Source organism: Chenopodium quinoa, unplaced genomic scaffold (genome assembly GCF_001683475.1).
Source record: "Chenopodium quinoa cultivar QQ74 unplaced genomic scaffold, ASM168347v1, whole genome shotgun sequence".
Taxonomy (NCBI): Eukaryota; Viridiplantae; Streptophyta; class Magnoliopsida; order Caryophyllales; family Amaranthaceae; genus Chenopodium; species Chenopodium quinoa.
Window position 1 is genome coordinate 1520161 of NW_018744813.1, and position 19209 is coordinate 1539369.

Below are 19209 nucleotides of genomic sequence, written 5' to 3' on the forward strand. Positions count from 1 at the left end.
TAGGGTCGTCATGCGGCCCTCTTACCCCTCCTAGATCTTCTTCAGTGATGACAATCTCAGGAAATGAATTTTTCGACGGTCGTTCTTGGTGAACGGAATTTACATCTAACCGCCTGATATTGTCTTTGTTGCCCCTTATAGTGGGGCCGCCTCCTGAGAAGCCGCCTGCAATGGTGTAGACGACTGCATCATCTGTATCGGAGCTGTTGGCCTGTTGATTCTTTTTGGCTGACTGCTTTTTTGAGGAAGTGTTCCCCGTAGATTTCTTGACATAAGTGTCAAGATCACCTTGCTCAGCCAGGCGGTCCAGATACAGCATGAGACTGATGCAGTCATTGGTGTGATGACCAACATCTTCATGATAAGCACAGGATTTTTCTTGGTTCCGGTTGTTTGAAGAACCCTTCATGGGGACCGGCTTCTCAATTGAGATCCGTCCCTTGATTTCTTTTAGGATAAACTGGTTATCCTTGTTAAACGCATACTTTGGGGAGTATGGTTTGAATTCTTTTTTCTTTTTCTGGGCCGGCTGTTTAGAGGAATCAACCGCCCAGACCTCTTTTCTTTTCTTGTCTTTGTTGGACGACTGCTTCTGTCGTCCTTCTCTTTTGTCGGACCTTTTACCGTCCGACTGTTTTCCCGTACTACAAAGATCAGTCGCCTGTATATAGGCTTCCGCTTCAATCAAGGCCTCTTGAAGAGTCGCCACCCTCTTTCGGACCAAATCAAATTTGAAGGTCGACCCGTCCTTGAGACCTTTGAAAAATTCAGTATAGGCTACTTCATCCGGTAACCCTTGAATCTGTATTCTCATCAGGTTAAACCGCCTGATGTAAGAACGAAGCCCCTCCTTCTCGCCCTGCTGAATTGTTCCTAAATCAAGGGTCGTCTTCTTCGCAGGGATGTTCATGGCGAATTTGGAGGTGAATAAGTAAGCAAGCGTCCTGAAGCTATTTACACAACCAGTCGGCAGGTTGCCGAACCATTGTTGTGCGATTCCTTTGAGAGTTGCTGGGAAACACTTGCACCAAGTGGGATCATCCAACCCTTGAAGGTACATCAGGTTGGTGAAGGCCATAAGATGGTCTTCTGGGTTAGTAGTGCCTTCATAGGCGCCTACTAATACATTTTTCACTTTGGCCGGCTGAGCGGCTTCAGTAATTTCCTTGGAGAAGGCCGAAGGCTGTTCACCAAGTCTAAGCAACCGTAGCTGCCAGTCCATAGGTTGGACATTTTTTGCTGCATGTCCACCAAACGGAGGTGGCTGTAAAAAATACTGTTGTTGCGGCACAAACGGTAAGTTTGGTACTGCCTGGTCGCTATGAAAGTCGGACTGACGGGAGGTGCCGCCTGACTAACTCTCATGATACGACTACGTATGCCTCATTGAGGTATTTCGCAGACTGTCTTGGAAATTTGAAGTAGAGGCCGACTCTGACAATCGGTCACTCTTCTTCTGCTCTAGCAGTAGCCGAGCGTCTGTGTATGATTTCCTCGACCCGTCCGCCTGAATATGACGAATAGGTTTCCTATTTCCTGGAGTAGGAAAACGGTATTTTGTGAAATCAAGGGCAGTCGGCTCCCGCTTCCTAGATTTAGGATGAGGAGTCGCCTCTCGCCCTTGAACTGGCTTCCTCTTCAGTGAAGTGGAAGGTTTCTTAGCCGACTGCTCCTTGTCCAGAGCAGGCGGCTTCTTGTTGATCAATTCTTGAATTTCTCCCTTGAAGTCCCTCATGAAGGTCATGAGTTCGTTCCTTGTGATGGGAGCAGACCCATCAGTCGGCTGCTGCCGAACAGGCAGTGCGCCTGCTGGCTCACTTCCAGTTTGAAGATGTTCCCGTTCCCACCTTTCGGTATGACGGGTACGTCGGGCCCTTAGGGTCCCGTCTGAAGCTGTGTGAGCTTCAACTTCAAATTCACTCTCAGTATCGTGGTCCGACTGAACTTGAGGGTCGTCTAGGGGACGCCTCTCTTCAGGAGTCGGTACAGACTTGGATGCCATCTCAGAAGTACTCTCCCCACAGACGGCGCCAAATGTTTCGGGGTTTTCTGATGTCCTGCGGGAGAGTTACAATTCCGAGACTGGAACCGGACGCCTGTACCTGCAAAACAACGGAGACTCCTGGTGGTGGGAGCTCCGCCTCCAACGGTCAAGTTAGTACTTGATTAAGGAGTAATTAATGCGGAAATTAAAGTGATTGGGTCTCTCTAGGTGAGAGTGTTTAATGTAGGTAATCTGCTTTGTTAGCGTGATCAGCCTGTTATCTCTGTAATCCCCCCTTAATGAGGATTAAGGGAGGTATTTATAACCTTGGGAAACGTGCCAATCCTAGGTTTAGATTACCCTAGGGCTGATTGGGCTTCCCTCGGAAGTTGGGCTTGGGTGGCCGGTTTCTCCATTAGGCATGGAGTATGCCACGTGTCATGACATAATAGGTCCAAGGTGGACGAATAAGCGCGTGCCACGTGGCAAGCCCTGACAGTTCCAACTGGGGGACACTTGGCAGGACCTGATTGGCCCACGTGGCGCATTCCGATTGGTGGGAGCAAAATCCCCTAATCATTTCCAATCAACTTAAAATGATTAAAACAATAAAGTTTAACACAAAATAACATAGAATTTAGTGGTTTTTAAAGTTTCAATCACTTATCACAAATAAAGATTGAATCTTTAACACTTAGGAAGCCTCAAAACAAAAATTTTCACACTAAAAAGCAATTAGTTTGCAATTATGTGAAAATAAATCAACCGTTAAGCATCAAATACTACCAAGTAAGTGTGCTTTAAGGGGACTTAAAAGTGCAGAAAATAATGCAAATAATCAACCACATAATCAACAAGTTATGCCATTAATTTCAAGGTTAGAAAAGACTTAAAATATTTCGTTAAAAACGAAAAATCCCTCGAAAAAGGCATTTCTGGTCAGAATTTGGCTAAAATCACAGTTCCGAAGGGGTACAAACCTTTCCAGAACACCTTTTCCACCAAAAATTCATTATTTTTGGGCGAAAATCTGGGTTCTGGGCCAAATTCGACAATAAAAACGGGATTAAAATAAATAAAACCGAGCTACTAATCTAAATTAGCAACTTAAACCAGAAAAATAAGCCAAAATAAACATTGAAAAACATTATTATAAAAATAAACGAGCAGGGCTCCGATACCGCTGTTGGGGTTTGGTGAGTCCGACTCACCGCGGAAACAACCCCGACCCAAGGAACCACTCGTAATTAATAAAACCATAAAGCATAAATAAGTAAACACAAGAAAAGGAAGAACGAATCATACCCTTGAAGCGAGCTTCGCCCTCTCAAAACGGGCTCTTACTTGAAAGCCATGAGCACCGCAAATGTCGTGCCTCCAACGGTATCCACCCACAAAGGACGAACACGACTTTTTAGGTCTGCTACCTTGGAGTTAGCAAGGTCCGACCCAAACCAAAGTGTTAATGGAGTTTAAGAGTTTTTTCCAAAATATGGAATGCTCTTTCTAACTCCCACTCAAGCACTTTACTCCAAATCCCAAGGTTGTTATTTATAGAGGAAAGTATGAGTGGGAATTTCTATCCCATCAATGTGGGATTCATGAAATTCCACAAATTAATTTAAAGCTAAATTAAATTAAATATAAAAGCAAGTAATAAATCAACAAGTGTCCTAGTCATATGTAAAGAGGAGTATGGACCACATGGAGAGGAGGGGACCATACTTGCTCCCCACTCCTTCCTCTCCTTGTGACACTTGTCCACACCAAAAAGCAAGCATACTTACTAGCTTCCCCTTTCTACCCGACCTAGGCCCACGGCCCAGTTAGCCTCGCACCGTCCGGGCTGCTAGCTGCTGCCAGCTCGGCCCAGCACGCCCACGCACATCAGTGCGGGCTGCTGATGCCGAGGGCGCTGCTAGCTAGCCACACACATGTGCGGGCTGCTAGCAGCAGCGCACGCCAGCACGCCACGCACTGCTTGCGGGATGCTGGTCGTGCTGTGCTAGCATGCCTCGCACATGGTGCGGGCTGCTAGCCACGCCTTGCTAGCATTTCTCGCACATGGTGCGGGCTTCTAGCTCGGCTAACCCCCTAGCACTCGGGATTCCGATGCTAGGGGTATTTTGGTCATTGTTGATTTATTACTAATTTTTCGTCTCGTCTTTTTATTATTGTTGACTTGACTTTCGACGCTCGATTTTGACACTCTAAGCTCGAATTTCCGACGTGTAAATATTTATCACTCGGGCGACGAATTAATTTCTTCCGAATTAATTCGTCGAGTCAGTTCGTATATTTTGCTTGGGTGTGACCCGAAGGGTTCAGTCAAGATTAAGCTGTAATATTAATTATATTAATATTACTGATCGGAAGCGGCCTCCACCCAGGCATTCCGATCACTTGACCTTACCGAATATATTATCTTTCTAATAATTCTGAACCCGCCATCAGAATAATACACTTGTTCGAAGGACACCATTCCTTTCACATGTGGAGGGTCCAAAAGCTTTAATCCCATTCCTAAACAAATTAGTATTAATTAGAAGCTTCTATAAGTTTCTAAAAGATCTTAATTATCCTTTTTGAAAAAATAAGATTAAATAGTTTGAAATTGAATAAAACTCCTTTTTTGAAAGTCCTAATTTTATTAAAATCGAAAGACGTCCAAAGATAGACAGATATTATTTTCGTGCCTCATATTTTTTATCCAAATTTTATATGGTTGGATAGCCATTGAAAATATCTTTCCAATGATATATTATAATATCAATTCCGAGCTATAACGGAAAAGATCTGAATAAAATGTCAAACTCTATCATCCAAAATTGACACCATCTCACTATTTCGGCCATATCGTTTATTCTAAAAACATATTTTAATCTGATTCTAATTGGGTTAGAAATTAGACTTCAAGATCTTTCCAACGATATCTTATTTAACAAATTCCAATTTCTGGATCAAAAGATATGATAAAAACAAAAACCGCAAAAACTGTAGTCTATCGAGTTTTATTCTAATTTAATTCGGATCTTATCTTGTTTTTTTAACCCTTCTTTTTTCTCTATAAATAGAGGTCATATATCCCCTTTTTCAATCATCAACAAGCTTGATCATCAAAATAATTCTCTTCTCCCTGTTTAGCCTAAACACTAGCCTCCCTATTCTTTCATTCCTTCCCCTAAGCACTCCAAGGAGTCCATATAATACCCAAATTTCTATACTTAAACCAAGGCGTGAAAGGTATAATTGACTGAGGGTTTGGACTAAATCAACTCTAATTTTTATTTAATTTAATTGTTTCCATTTGATTTATATTTTAATTGAAGTTACTAACAGTTTATTCATGATGTAGCAATTCAAGGAAGCGCGGAAAGTGAGTAATTAATCACTTAATTACTCTTATTTTTATTTTAATATTGCTAGTATCATGATTAGGTTATTTATATTTGATTTGACTAATGCTAATATTGTTGAATTGCTTCCAATATTAATGTTGATTCTATTATTTATTGATCAGCATATTGCATGTTAAAGGGAATATGTAATTGAAAATCACGCCTAATAAGAAAATTTGGACAACCGGTTTAGGTTCCTTTTTAATCTTGTTATCAATTAAAGTGATCACAAATTTTAGAATTATGTGTTGCATTAAATATTCAACCAAGTTAGCTTAATAATAGATTGGAGTAAATTGAATTTTTGTTTGTATGCCTTTGAGATCGCAGGAATCACTTTTCACTATAAGAATCAAGTAGAGGTCAATACGGGCGAATGTGACTCCATGACTCACTTCATACCATCATCTCCGATCCTCCTTTGGTGGTTCCGAACCATATGGAGTTAGTAATCTCATGGATTATGAATAGGGTGTAACCTTCACGGGTCAATCGTTGTTGCCTATCGTTGTCCCTTATCGTGGTTGCCTTTTTATGATCCTTGAACGGTTTACAAGTTCCTTAAAAACTTGTTCGCGGCTCCCTACTTTCCTTGTCCCTAATCGTATTATGTCAATTCCCACTTCCTATGAGTGCCAAGCATATTCAACACATGCTTTAATGTAGGCGCACATCGAATGACGCCTACAGAAAGCACACATGAATATGAGAAGAATAAAGTGGAGACCTATTTTTAGGGCAAGTTCAATCTCTTTTAGGTTTGATTTGTACCTTCATCCCCAAATATCCAGTCATGGTTCTAGACCACAATGGAGTTAGCAATGTCATGGATCGTGAAAGGGTCTAACCTTTACCCAGTGAACGGTTTACAAGTTCCTAAAACTTGTTAGCTACTCTTTTACTCTAGCTTCCATCCCTTTCGATGCCACCAATGTCAAGTGTATGATCACATTAGTGGAGCTCAAGTGTAGGATGCTTGAAATATTCCCTAATAGGTATGTTGGGTTTGAACCATTTGTTCTTTGCTTTTTTTGGTCTATGTTGTTGACATGATTAGTATAATCTAAGACATATAAGCCATTAAACAATTTCGCTTTAGCATATAATATATTTTCTTTGGAAATAAAACAACATTTGTCTCTTATTTCAAAAAAAAAAAACCTTCAGTACCCAAAACTGAAACTGAAACAATGTTTTTGGTAATTGTTGGAACATAATAACAGTTAGTAAGCACCAAAACAAGACCAGATGGAAGTCTCAAATGATAATTTCGAATAGCAAGTGCAACAACTTTTGCTCCTTTTCCTACAAAAAGTGTGACTTCCCCTTTTGCTAACTTCCAACTCTCTTCTATGCCCTGCATGTTATTAATAATGTGAGCACCACAACCGATATATCAAATACCCAAGTTGAAGAAGAAGTAAGATTAATTTCTACAACAAAAAACATTAGGTAACTCTTTACCTTCCATTCTCAATGATGTATAATGGGGACACCCAAGCGTGTGGCAACACTACCTACCGCAATAGAAGCATTGGCTTCCCTCCTTCAAGTTCTCCTCTGAGTGATTGACCAAAAGGTTGACTAATGTCACTGTCGAGCCTTCATCATCATGAATAAGATTGACTATATCAAATCCATCATGGAGCGAGAACAAGATAGTGTCATGCGCAAAGTAATCATCGACTGACTACCCTAGGATTTAAAGTTCAATAATTATGTGTAATAAATTTAAAGTATCATGAGCGATATAAGTTTGGTAACTTTTATTCAATTTTAATTGATCCTTATTGAAAAAAATGATTCCAATACCCTTTATTTGTGTAATAGTTGACCGGGCTAAGGCCCTACCATCAAGCATTACATTTTCAAGGTGAGTAAACTCTTTACTGATTACAACTCTTGTAATTCTTTGTTGAATAAATTACCTATCACATGTTTAATTATTACCCTTAGCTTCAAGGTTCTAAACGCTTTAGGTAATCTTGTTGAGTATAACCAATTAAATATGAAGAGCACTATCTACCCCACAATGCCTAAAATAACAAGTGAACCTCTGCGGAGGCCGACCTATCACTCACTATCTAAGGATTGTTGGGTATCCAATTAGAAAAGCAACCTCAATATTACTAGGACCTAGATTTATTATGTTGTGATTATTTAGTGAACTCTAGCGCATCGTCAATCAACATAAATTAAAGCTAACATGTATAATTTACTAATGTTAGTTAATAAATAAAACATGCATAAATAAAACATGACATATTATAGCCCCTTAATCCTAAGAAAACTAATAAAGCAGAAAAGGCTCCCACTGAATCTTCATAGATCTCATCCATTTTGTTCCTTTAGGCCTCCATTCCATTGGCTTCTTGGATTAACTGCAACCTGTAATAATATTCTATTCTATCTACTACTTAAATAAAATAAAATAGATTACAAAAATACTTAACGATACGCATACCGATTTAGATTACAAAAATACAAAACGATGCGCAGATCGTATTTAGAATCTATGGGCCATACTAGTCCATATATAGCAATAAATAATATCATATATTATAAAGTGCCAAATAATTAATCACTCATCATGCTTTCCTAAACTACAACATCAAATGTTCGTTCGCGCAACGATAGGTCTGTCGCGCCGCGACAGAGTGCCTCGTGCCGCGTTAAGGAGTATCGTGTTGCGCCAAGGTGTATCGTTCTGCGTTCGGGTGCATCGTGCTACGTTGTTTATGTTGCAATGCGCTTTACTCCAAGTCAGAGCTTTTTTGCTTATTCATTGCGCTCAAGCAAATTACCTCTTAGTGTACCCGAATCTATATTTTAGACTATAGGACTTTGCTTATGTTTATGATTATCTTACATTACAACAAATTTATCCTTGTGCCACATGTAAAATCGTGGCACAAGATTAAAATTCTCGTGGCTATATAATTTAGCCACTGGAATTTTGAAATTAACTCCGTGGCACAAGAGGTTGTGGCTAGGAATTCGCCACGGAAAAATGGATGTCGTTGAAAATTTAATTTTTTATGCAACGGATATTCACGTGACAAATAAATTCACTTGCCACGAATATTCACGTGACTAACAAATTATTAGCCATAAAGTCTACCGTGGCTAATGTACACTATTGCCAATAATATTACTGTGGCTAATAAGTATATTTGCAGCAAATACTACATTGGCTAATAAACTCTGTTGCTAGTAGAATTACTGTGACTGATAACACTACAAAAATAAAGAAATTAGGAACTGTTTTGAATTGGTGTAAACAAAATACAAAGGCACCGGTTCAAAATCAGTGCCCCTTTTCAATAAAGGGACTGTTTTTTCCTCTGAACCGATGCATTTTTGCCTTTAAATAGATACACAAAGAATATATATAACAAACTTAGATCATTTCATTTACAAATGCCTGTAATGTTTTATACTTTCATTAAAAATAAATAAATTAATTAAAATTACGATGGAAGCATAACTGCAACAACAAGAGCATAGCAGTATCAGCATCAAGACTAGACATTAGCAGGAGCAAAGCAGCACTAGCATAAGAGCATAGCCACAACATCATGCTGTAGCAGCATCGTGTTGCAACAGCAGCATCGTGCAGCAATAGCATCAACAACAGTGTGCAATAGAGCCACAAGCAATTACAACCACACATACACCTAATAACATAGCCACACAAACAAAAATAATATTTGCAATAGCGATTAGGACATTATTTTGAGCCATGTAACACATCAAAACTGAACCATGTTAGTCAGCAACTTGTCAGCTGAAAAATTTGAGAGCAATTCAAAATGTAAAATTAAATTATTTTTTTAAAAAAAAAAACTTAATGAGAAAGAAAAAAAAAAGGAGGAAGGTGAGGCATTTGGTAATAATAAGGCATTACTCTTTACCCTTTAAAAAACTAATTCCACCATAAGATGATATTATAGTGAAAAATGTATGAGAAAGTGAACAATTAAATTCCTTTGTACAAGTCCCTTAACTGAGAAAGTGAACAATTAAGTTCCTTTGTATATTTCCTTTATCTGAATAATGTCAATGATCATACTAACTCCAAGAGCAACAAACCATTAGATGGAAACCACATTGTTATCAAGCAAATCAATTCAAACCATCAGGGACAAACACATATCAATAAAAATATAGAACAAAATGAAATTAATGACAATGTAAACTGTATTACAAGTTCTAGACAAGGATAAAATTATGGAAATTTTCACAAGAATAATCCAACCTTTCGCTGGTTCTCCCAAAATAATTAAACCTTTAGATTAACCCTGAATAATCCTAAATTTACCTATTATTCTCTTCTAGCAAACCTATTTTACCTACAACCGGCTGAATAAGTCAACATTCGAGTTTTTTTCCTCCTATTCTTTCCTCCTTAGTTCCAAGACCTGACATCAATAGAGGATGGATTGAACCATCATGAGAGCCCTAACCCACCATCCTTTAAACACCACCACCACCCAACAACCTCCCCCCAACCACTCCCTCACCCTCCCTGGTTTGCCGTTGCTCCCACCACTGGCCACCAGTGACACACCACTCCCTTTCCCCGCCTCCATGTAGCTCCTACAAGCCTCTTTGCGATTAGCCTGCAACTCTGCCACCACAACCTCCGCTACCACTTACCCCACAACAGCCAAATCCTGACCCGAAACCTTTCGTCAATTCATACCCATACTCGAACCACCAACCCTATCCCACCAAAAACCCGAAACCCTAACCCAAAACCATTAAACCCTGTCCAACTCCACCTACCCAGAAACCAAAACCCCAACCCGCACCATTGTCCTTCTATTCTCTCTCTTTCTCAATTTAATTTGGGGCTAAATTGGGTTGTTCGTACATTGTTGATGTTGTGGGTGGTCGTTGATGTTGTGGGCGTCGTTTGAGGTTAAATTGTGGGTTTGTACTTGGTAGTGGATGGATGTTCTGTAGAGTGGTGATGTTGGTGGTTTTGAGGTGGTTGTAGGTGGCGGTACGTAGTCCGTAGATGGTGGTGAGTGGTTTAGGTGGTGATAATGGAGGAAAGGAGAGGAGAGAGACACGGGTAGGAAGGGGAAAGGAGAAAGATTTTTTGTTTTTTTAAATTGAATTATATTTTATTTTTTTTAATTAAAAAAAAATTGACCAATTAAAAAGTGCTACGTGGATGGTAACCGGTTATAAAGGGTAAGGTGACCTGTTAGGGTTCCTAGGGGAGAATAATAGGTAAACATAGGATTATTCAAGGTTAATCGAAAGGTTGGATTATTTTGGGAGAATGAGGGAAAGATAGGATTATTGGTGGGAAAATTTCCTAAAATTATGATCTGAGAGCATTAATACAGAATTATTTGTAATAATAGCAGCTTATCTCTACCCTATTGAACTTAGCATAATTATGAAACTTTAGCAAATCAATACAAGAGTGGCAACTGATTGATTATATGAAACAATAGAGGTCAACAAGGAAACTAGCCATGAAAACAAAAACAACCATTTGTAGTAGCTGGGACTTTATTATACATTACAAGAACAAAGAAGGTCAACAATGTTTTTTTGACCCTCTCAAAGCCACGCTCCCATCTAATGAATTACTTAATTCATGACTCATTGTAAGAGCAAGCTATGTCCACACTCCAGATGCAGTATTATCTTACAAACTTTCACATACTTTTGACTATATACAATACAACTAGCTCATGATGTTATTCCTCTTTCCATGACCTTTTATCCAAGGATCAAACTCAATAATTCGTACTGTACAATATACGACAGGTGCACAACACATATCATGTAATCAAAAAAATAATAATCATAACAAGAATGATCAATCTGTTGCAAAACTTCCAAAATCTTTATTAATGTGAAATATTCAAAGCAGCTACGTACCAGATAGAGTAAATATTCTAATATTGTTGGTAAGGATAAATTTAGTAAAAATATAAATCACAAAGTCTAACCCAAATCACATAATAATAATATTTAACATACACATACATCATAATAGTTATCTCAAAATGCATATATTTTAAATAAAAACCAAGAAATTACCCGTAATTCAAAGCTTAACAGTGTTCATATCCCCAAATGTATCTTTATATTTCAACAATATCATCTTTAATTCAATCTTGAACTTATGGGTTTCCTACAAAATCCCAAAAAAAAAAAAAACAAACAAAAGAATCAATAAGAGCAAAAGCATAAGATAAAATATAATTGCAGAAACAATTTGTACATGATATTATTACATCTTTCTACAAATTTTGGAATTGGGTCAGGATACACATACTTCCGAGGCTGTTTTGCTCGGAGTATGAGCATTGAGGAGAGAGACACTAAAGTGCACAATATTGCCTTCTCAAGATATTAGCAACTTCGAATGCTTAGATAATTAGATTTCCCATTCATGAAGTGCAGATTCAAGAATTTGCATTTCCAAATTCACGAAATTCCAATCAAGACTAATTTCGGTATTGCTAAATAAAGTTAAAATTTCCGAAAATCACAAAAATTGACAAACACTTAAAATATTTGAGCTCGAAATGAGGAGATAGTAGGCTTGAATATCTTTGAGGTATAAATTGAACCCAAATTAGAAGTTAGTTAATTATATAATAACGTTCAGCCAACTGAAACCCTAACCGCCACCATCATTATCATCCCCAAGCCAGGCAGGAATGTCACTCACTTTGAAGTCAGAACCCATTAAGTTTAAAGGGTTTTGAAACATATTTGCAACCAAGTTTGATTCCATTACCGGATTAGGCCTATAATTTTTGGGAAAAATGCTCCAATTAAGTGCATCCACCAAATTTGATTCAAACATCAAATTAAACGCATAATTTTCCTACATGGCAAGAAAACCGAGTTCAATAATTGAGTTTCGGAGAACACTAAATTGTGTCTACAGAAAATCAAATTACGTATAGACCCCTAGATTTTAAAATTGAAATTGGATGATGAGAAAAGAAAGTAACATCTTACCTTAGAAGCTGCTTCAATGGAGGATATAATCTTTAACTACAAGACGATGGTGGAAAAAGGAATCATAGCTTAAGGATGTGCGACGATTTTAATGGTTATTATCGTGAGAACTCCTTCTCGGGTTGTGGAAATTTTGTAATTCTGGCATTTCGATTGAAAGAATGGAAGATGAAGTTAGGGGAAACCATCACCTTAATCAAGGCTACCGATCAAAACAAAACAAAACTAAACGAAATTGCATTTTTTTAAAATATTTGTGGATGTCTATATACTCTTGTACTCTCCGAAACATTCTAGATTTAGGTTTTATCATTCTCAAAGCAAACCCTAACATTGTATTTGTATATACATCCCCTACTCTATGGAATAAACACATATAGATTAATTCTCTCTCAAACTCTCATATTTCCCCTTTATTTCACAACACGTTATCAGCATCAAATCTAACCGACTGAGCGAATTAGGATTAAATCGATCAATTCACACATATATTTTCCACCAAAGCATGAGCCCTAGCCAACTGGATGACATCTTATATGATTCATTAAGGTACATACATACGTACTACTTACATTATTAATTGAGTAATTTAAAAAAAGCATCAAGAACCAATTAGTTAATGATTGATATTAGTATGTTTTGGTATTGTGCCGAATGATGATTTCGATATATATTGTATGAGTATATTATCACTTTATTGAATATGTATATTTAATAACCATGGTAAGTTCATCATTTTAACATAGTGGTCAAATCAATCTGTTCTTAATTGTTTAAATCAAGAAGTATTGTGCCATATATACTCTACATTAATTTGATTCAACACAACTAAGTACATCAATATATACTTAAATTCATTAAAGTTCGTAATTCTAATTTACTAATTTGTTTTCCTTACAATTCTTTGAGTTTTGTATTGGAATCATCTATTTGTCCGTTTAAGTTTACTTCGTCAACTTAAATATAAAGTCAAAATATTACATAAATAATTATGCACTCCATTATTAACTTGTTATTTAATGTACGCTCAGAGAGTATAATATGTAGTTCTATAGATTGTTTATATTATGCAAATTTATGATGCATTGCGACTAAGTTAAGCATATATGTTTTTCATTGGAGTACGTGTTACGATGGTGTTATGGAGTACATGAGAAGACTAAAAAATTTAATTTATTATTTGATTTTTTCTAAAAAAGTGTTTGGGGCATTATGTTGACATTCTTAACAGATTTTAGAGTAGATTTTTTTTTTTACAAAAAAAAAAACTTTTGAATTTGTTGAGTTTTGTTATTATATTTATGTATCTTTGAGATTTTATTTTATCATGAGGTAATTGTGTGTGGATTAGTTCGATCGAATCCATACTATATATTAATTATTATGAAGGATGAATATATAAAGTTTGGGGCAAGATTTCCATCCTTGTTATATGCTTATCATGATATCACTATCATATAACCATGACTCCTTTTATTAGCAACAAATTGTTTAAGTATGAAATATTTAAGGTACATAAATATTTTGTGTTCTATCTAGTATTTGATCAAGAGACCAAAAATAATACTAAATTTTGAGATATGTACTAATTTTGTTGCAACATATTCCTATTTTGTTGTCGATCTTCGTAACAAACTCTATCATATTTGATTAAAATAATGAAAAATGAAATGAGCATCTAGTATATCCAATAATATCTCATTATACAACTCATGATATCAATATGCCTAATATAAATCATCTAATACCCAATATGAGATCCCACTAAATGGAATGCAAGCATATGCATTCATATACATAAGTGTTTATTTAGTGCCCACAAGTTTTTAATCAACCCTAATATTAATTCAATAATATTTTTATTTTTTTGTTTTACAAATACAACGTTGAATATTAATTGCAAACATGATAATGTGAAAAACTTGTAAAATATATTTATTATTGTGATGTCTCATCATAGTATTAAATAAAGTAAATAAGGAGTTAATTAACCCTGATATTTTATACAAAATTTCATTTGATATTATGATTATTAATTAAAGTTTGCGGCTTAATCTATAAGAAAATTGATCTATTTGTAATTCTTTGAAGCTCGTAAAATTTCTTTAACTTTTATTATTGAGATTATTTATATATACATGATGTCATATTTTTATTGATCTGTTTGACCTCATTCATGGTAGCTAGCACTTGTTTGAACATGAAATTTGACAACAAGTAGTACGTGTACTACTAATACATTAATTGCATATATACTCCTTTCATTATATAGACAATAAGTTCTAGATCAATATAGTTCATGTACATGCATTATAATTGACTTTAACATGATCATAATCATATGATTTGTGCAACTATCATGGTTTTAGTATAAATATGTTGATGTATAATGTTTGAATTCAACTATATATAATATATATTATATGCGTATGTACATGAAGTTGGAATAATGTATGAATTGAACATGAAATTCTTCGTCTTAAGGACCTAAATCTCCGTAAATTTATGAAGGGTTGGAAACCCTTGACAACAATACAAGCTAAGGTTATGTATATAACCTAGAAATTAAATATAGATAATCCACCATTTAAATAAATAATATATTATATAAACTATGTCATGTGAAAATAAAAAGAATTTGTATAGTTTATATATTGTTTTTGGGTGGATATTCAAAATATCAAACTCTAATAACTAAGTATGGATAAATAACTAGATATAATCATTCCCATAAGTGAATGAGAACTTGCATACTTTAAAGAGTTATAGGCATGTTTGCTTGATATTCTTTAATTTTGATTATATAATTCATTGAAAAAAAAAACATAAGAATAGCAAACATGAGTGCATATTATCTTTTGACCAAGATATATTGTTCATGAGTTTAAGAAATTGAACATGACATTGTGAACACTTCACTTGATAAATATCATCCTTGTAAGTCATCACTTGATATTCTTATAATTATGACATTGTGAACACTTCACTTGATATTTGTAAGTCATAATATCAATTGCTAATAAGTACAATGTCATATTAGTGATAATGTCATCCTGATATTTAGTAGCAATTGCTAATATCCTGATATTTATTAGTAATTGATATTATCCTAGTAAGTCAGAATAATATATATGACATTACTATGCCATTTTACCTGATATTAATTTAAGACTTACAAGGTGCAAGATATTTGAAAGGTTGTTGGACTAATTTAATATTCCATATGCAATGATTAGGGAAGATATAATATATTTGATTAAATTATGAAATCCTTGCACACAAGTTTTTCACATTATCATGTTTGCAATTAATATTCAACGTTGTATTTGTGAACACTTCACTTGACATTCTTATAATTATGACATTGTGAACACTTCACTTGATATTTGAAAGGATGATATTTATTAATGTCCTAGAAGGATAATATCAATTGCTAATAAATATATATATCACACCTGAAGCGTGATAACCTAATATGTTATAATTATAAGAATCCTCAAAAGAGGAAGGGAGCAGCAGATGACAATGACACATTCATTTGAGAAAATAACACAGAATTTCGAGAAAGTGATACATTTTTATGGATCTCTTGAAGATCTCATTTCTAGTACATTAAAGTGTGCTATGATCATATAAAGTACTCTAGAAGAGAACAAAATGATGTCCAACAAAACAAGCATGTGACAGGCAAAAATCATTACTCCAGCAGAGTATGAGTTACTATAAGATCAAGTATTAGTTGATTGTCTTGCCAATTATAGAAAGAAACACATATCAGCGTTTATATACATCACATCATTATTCATGGCCATTCTTGAAGTATGTCTAATAAGGTGATCACCAGTATTGAAAGTTGACGATTTAACTGACCATTAAAATTCAAAGAAAATGTGATTTGATGTGATAATTGAAATAGGTCATCTGAGTTTAATAATTACCCATTATGGAAACCTGAAGTTTCATTTAATATAAAAGAAATAATGAGCTGACGCTCTCTCATGTTAGAGATATGAAATAAATTAAATGGAAAGACATAACAATGAGATTGGACTATATTTGAATTGTAATTTTAATAGTTTATTTTGAAGAAAATTTCAAGAGATTATATATCAGTTCTGAGAACTTTGTATGGCATATGTAATAGGTGGCAAAAATATCACCACGATAGCTTATATGTTGTTCAGTATTAGGTGACTAGAAACTCGCCGTATTAGGTGACCAGAAGGCAGAAGCTCACCAAAGTTACTTGTATGAAAAAAAAATAAAATTGGAGTACCTGTAGACACCCATTTGTGTCTCCCCAAAACCAAACCCAGTGTTGAGTACCTTTCACGTCGAATCATAATCGAATGAAGTGAAAGTGTGGAAGGTCTAGTGTTGCGGTTATTTTATTTTCTTTTCTTTCTCTCTGTTTTTAAAAACCTATTTAAGAAAGCAGCCAATCCAGTTTTGTTTGGTCCATGGAAAGGGTCCAATAATGGTGTAGTTGGGTCGGGTTCAAAAAGAGCTTTCCAACGATATATTATAAGTCCAATTCTGATGAATAATGAGGAAGTTATGGCCAAATTACTAAACTGAGCCTGGTTTGATCTTTATACGCGGCTCAATGATCTAGAGGAGGGCCTATTAATATTTATCATTCCTAATGCAATTACGATTGATTATAGCCTTCTAGAATCTTCTACAAGGTTCTTTTGAATCCTAATTTAATTAGCATTTATAAATTGACTTTAGTTGACTTTTAAGAGTTTTAAACAGAATAAAAGAAGTGTTTTAAAGAAAATACAATTTTTCCCTCTCGTACATTTAAATTTAATCAGAATAAGAAAACGCATGGAAAATTATTTCTAGCGCCATACGACAGCTTTTTCGCCTGGCGACAGACCTGGCTTCTGGTGACACGTGCACCGTCTGGCGACAGGCACGTGTTTGGCGCAACAGTCGTGTTTTATTCTTTTCGAAACTCTGATTCGGTTTTTGTCATACCTGATTGATTTTCTCTATAAATAGCTTTCTAAAACCTCCGTTTTCAATCATCAATACTTAGGAATTCTCCCTAATTCTCTTCTCACCAACTCTCATCAAGAAATTCTTGATTTTTCTCTCTCTCTCTTCTAAACTAGCTTTTCTCATACACAATACCGCATTCACAAGATCAAGAAACACCTAGCCAAGTTCGAAGTTGCCTTTGCCCTAGACGTGAAAGGTTTTAATTTTTGAGGGTTTGGTCACAAATCTCTATTTCAATTATTTAATTTAATTGTTTGATTATTATTTTCCTTGAAGTTACTAACGTGTGTATTTTGTTATTAGAAAGAGGTACGAGGTATCCAAGTAAGTGCTTTAATTGTTTGCATTGTTATTATGATATAGAAATCATGTCTAGGTATGCTTATTATGCTTCCTGTGATGCTTCCTATTTTCTTCCTAATATTCATTTAGTATCATGTTAGGGTTCGTTAAAACTTTGATTTTCATTGTTTGGTGGCTTGCTAGGGTTTGTTATTAATCTTTTTAGTATCATGCCTAGGATCTTGCTATTATTATACTTTAACATGATTATGATAGTTATGATCATTATTTTGATGATTATTATTATGTTGATTGATATATTTATTGTTATTGCTTGATCACGCCTTTTATGCATGTTTAAAGGGAATTGGTACTTGTAATCACGCTTAATAAGATAATTAATAATCTTCTTTAGGGTTAGCATGATTATAATTCAAATGATCACCAATAAAAGATTTTTTTGTGCATTAATATTCAACCAACATAGATAAACAGGTTTAGGGTAAACCTATTGATTGCATGTTAGTCAAAAAGCGCACATGAATACGAGAAGAATAAAGTAGAGGCCTATTATTAGGGCAGGTTTAATCTCTTTTAGGTTGGATTTGTACCTTCATCCCCGAACAACTAGTCATGGTTCCAGACCTATTGGAGTTGATGGTCTCCTAGATCGTTAAGGGGTGTAACCTTCACCCTGTGAACGGTTTACAAGTTCCTAAAATTTGTTGGCGACTCGTTGGCTCTAGCTACCTTCCCTTTGGACGCCACTGTACTTTAGTGTATAATCACAGTGGGGTTCATGTTTGGGATAATTCTTGAAATATTCCCTATAGTTTTTTGGCCACTCCACAGGGGAGGATTTCTATTTTAATTCCTGAAACTTATTTCAGCATTGATTTATAATGAGTGGATGAGACTCGAAAAGTTCTAAGTATTTCATGTGCGTAATTTTGATTAACATTATCGTCATATGCATAAAAAAGATCTCATTGGAAAGACCATACGTGAGTTAAAACATAGGATTTTTACACGTAGGAAATTTGAGGAATATCTTTCACAACTAGGATCAAAATAATGTTGCGCGAAATTGGAAAATTTCATCGAGCACAGAAAGCTGCTGAGGCATGTAGGAACTGGCGTTAGAAAACAGAGTCTGTCGCCAACGATATGACTCGATCGCCAAGCTACCCTCCTGTCGCCAGGCGACAGAGCTAAATTGCGGCGACGACCTCTATTCGCTGGCGCCAAGTTCTTCCAATACCGAGCCAGAAATATGCGTTCTAATTTTAACCAGTTTTTAGCACTGTTCACTCGATTCAACTTCCTGATTGAGTTTTTCTCACTTTTTTGAAACCCATATGTGTTCTAAATATGGACATAACCCTCTGGGAATTCATGCTCCATCTACCTAATTAAAAGCTCTGTGCAACAAAGGGTACATCAAAGAATGTTGAATTCACCAAACCATGGAAGCGAGTTTTTTACTCGCGGTGTCCCATCCACTCACGCCAACCCTTCAAAAGGTTAGGCGTACGC

The 19209-nt window shown here is 35.7% G+C and overlaps 1 long non-coding RNA gene across 3 annotated transcripts; it reads right to left on the reverse strand.

Moving 5' to 3' along the window:
- Nucleotides 1-8628: 8628 nt before the first annotated feature.
- LOC110704013 lies at nt 8629-12808 on the reverse strand. Of its 3 annotated transcripts, none has more exons than XR_002507843.1 (4): nt 12382-12808; nt 12086-12244; nt 11449-11542; nt 8629-9059 (listed from the first exon to the last, which is right to left on the reverse strand). It is a non-coding gene; the product is annotated as an uncharacterized LOC110704013 (long non-coding RNA). The 3 variants fall into 3 exon arrangements; XR_002507841.1 differs by having other exon boundaries at nt 12155-12244; nt 12382-12800; XR_002507842.1 differs by lacking the exon at nt 12086-12244 and having other exon boundaries at nt 12382-12792.
- Nucleotides 12809-19209: the final 6401 nt, after the last annotated feature.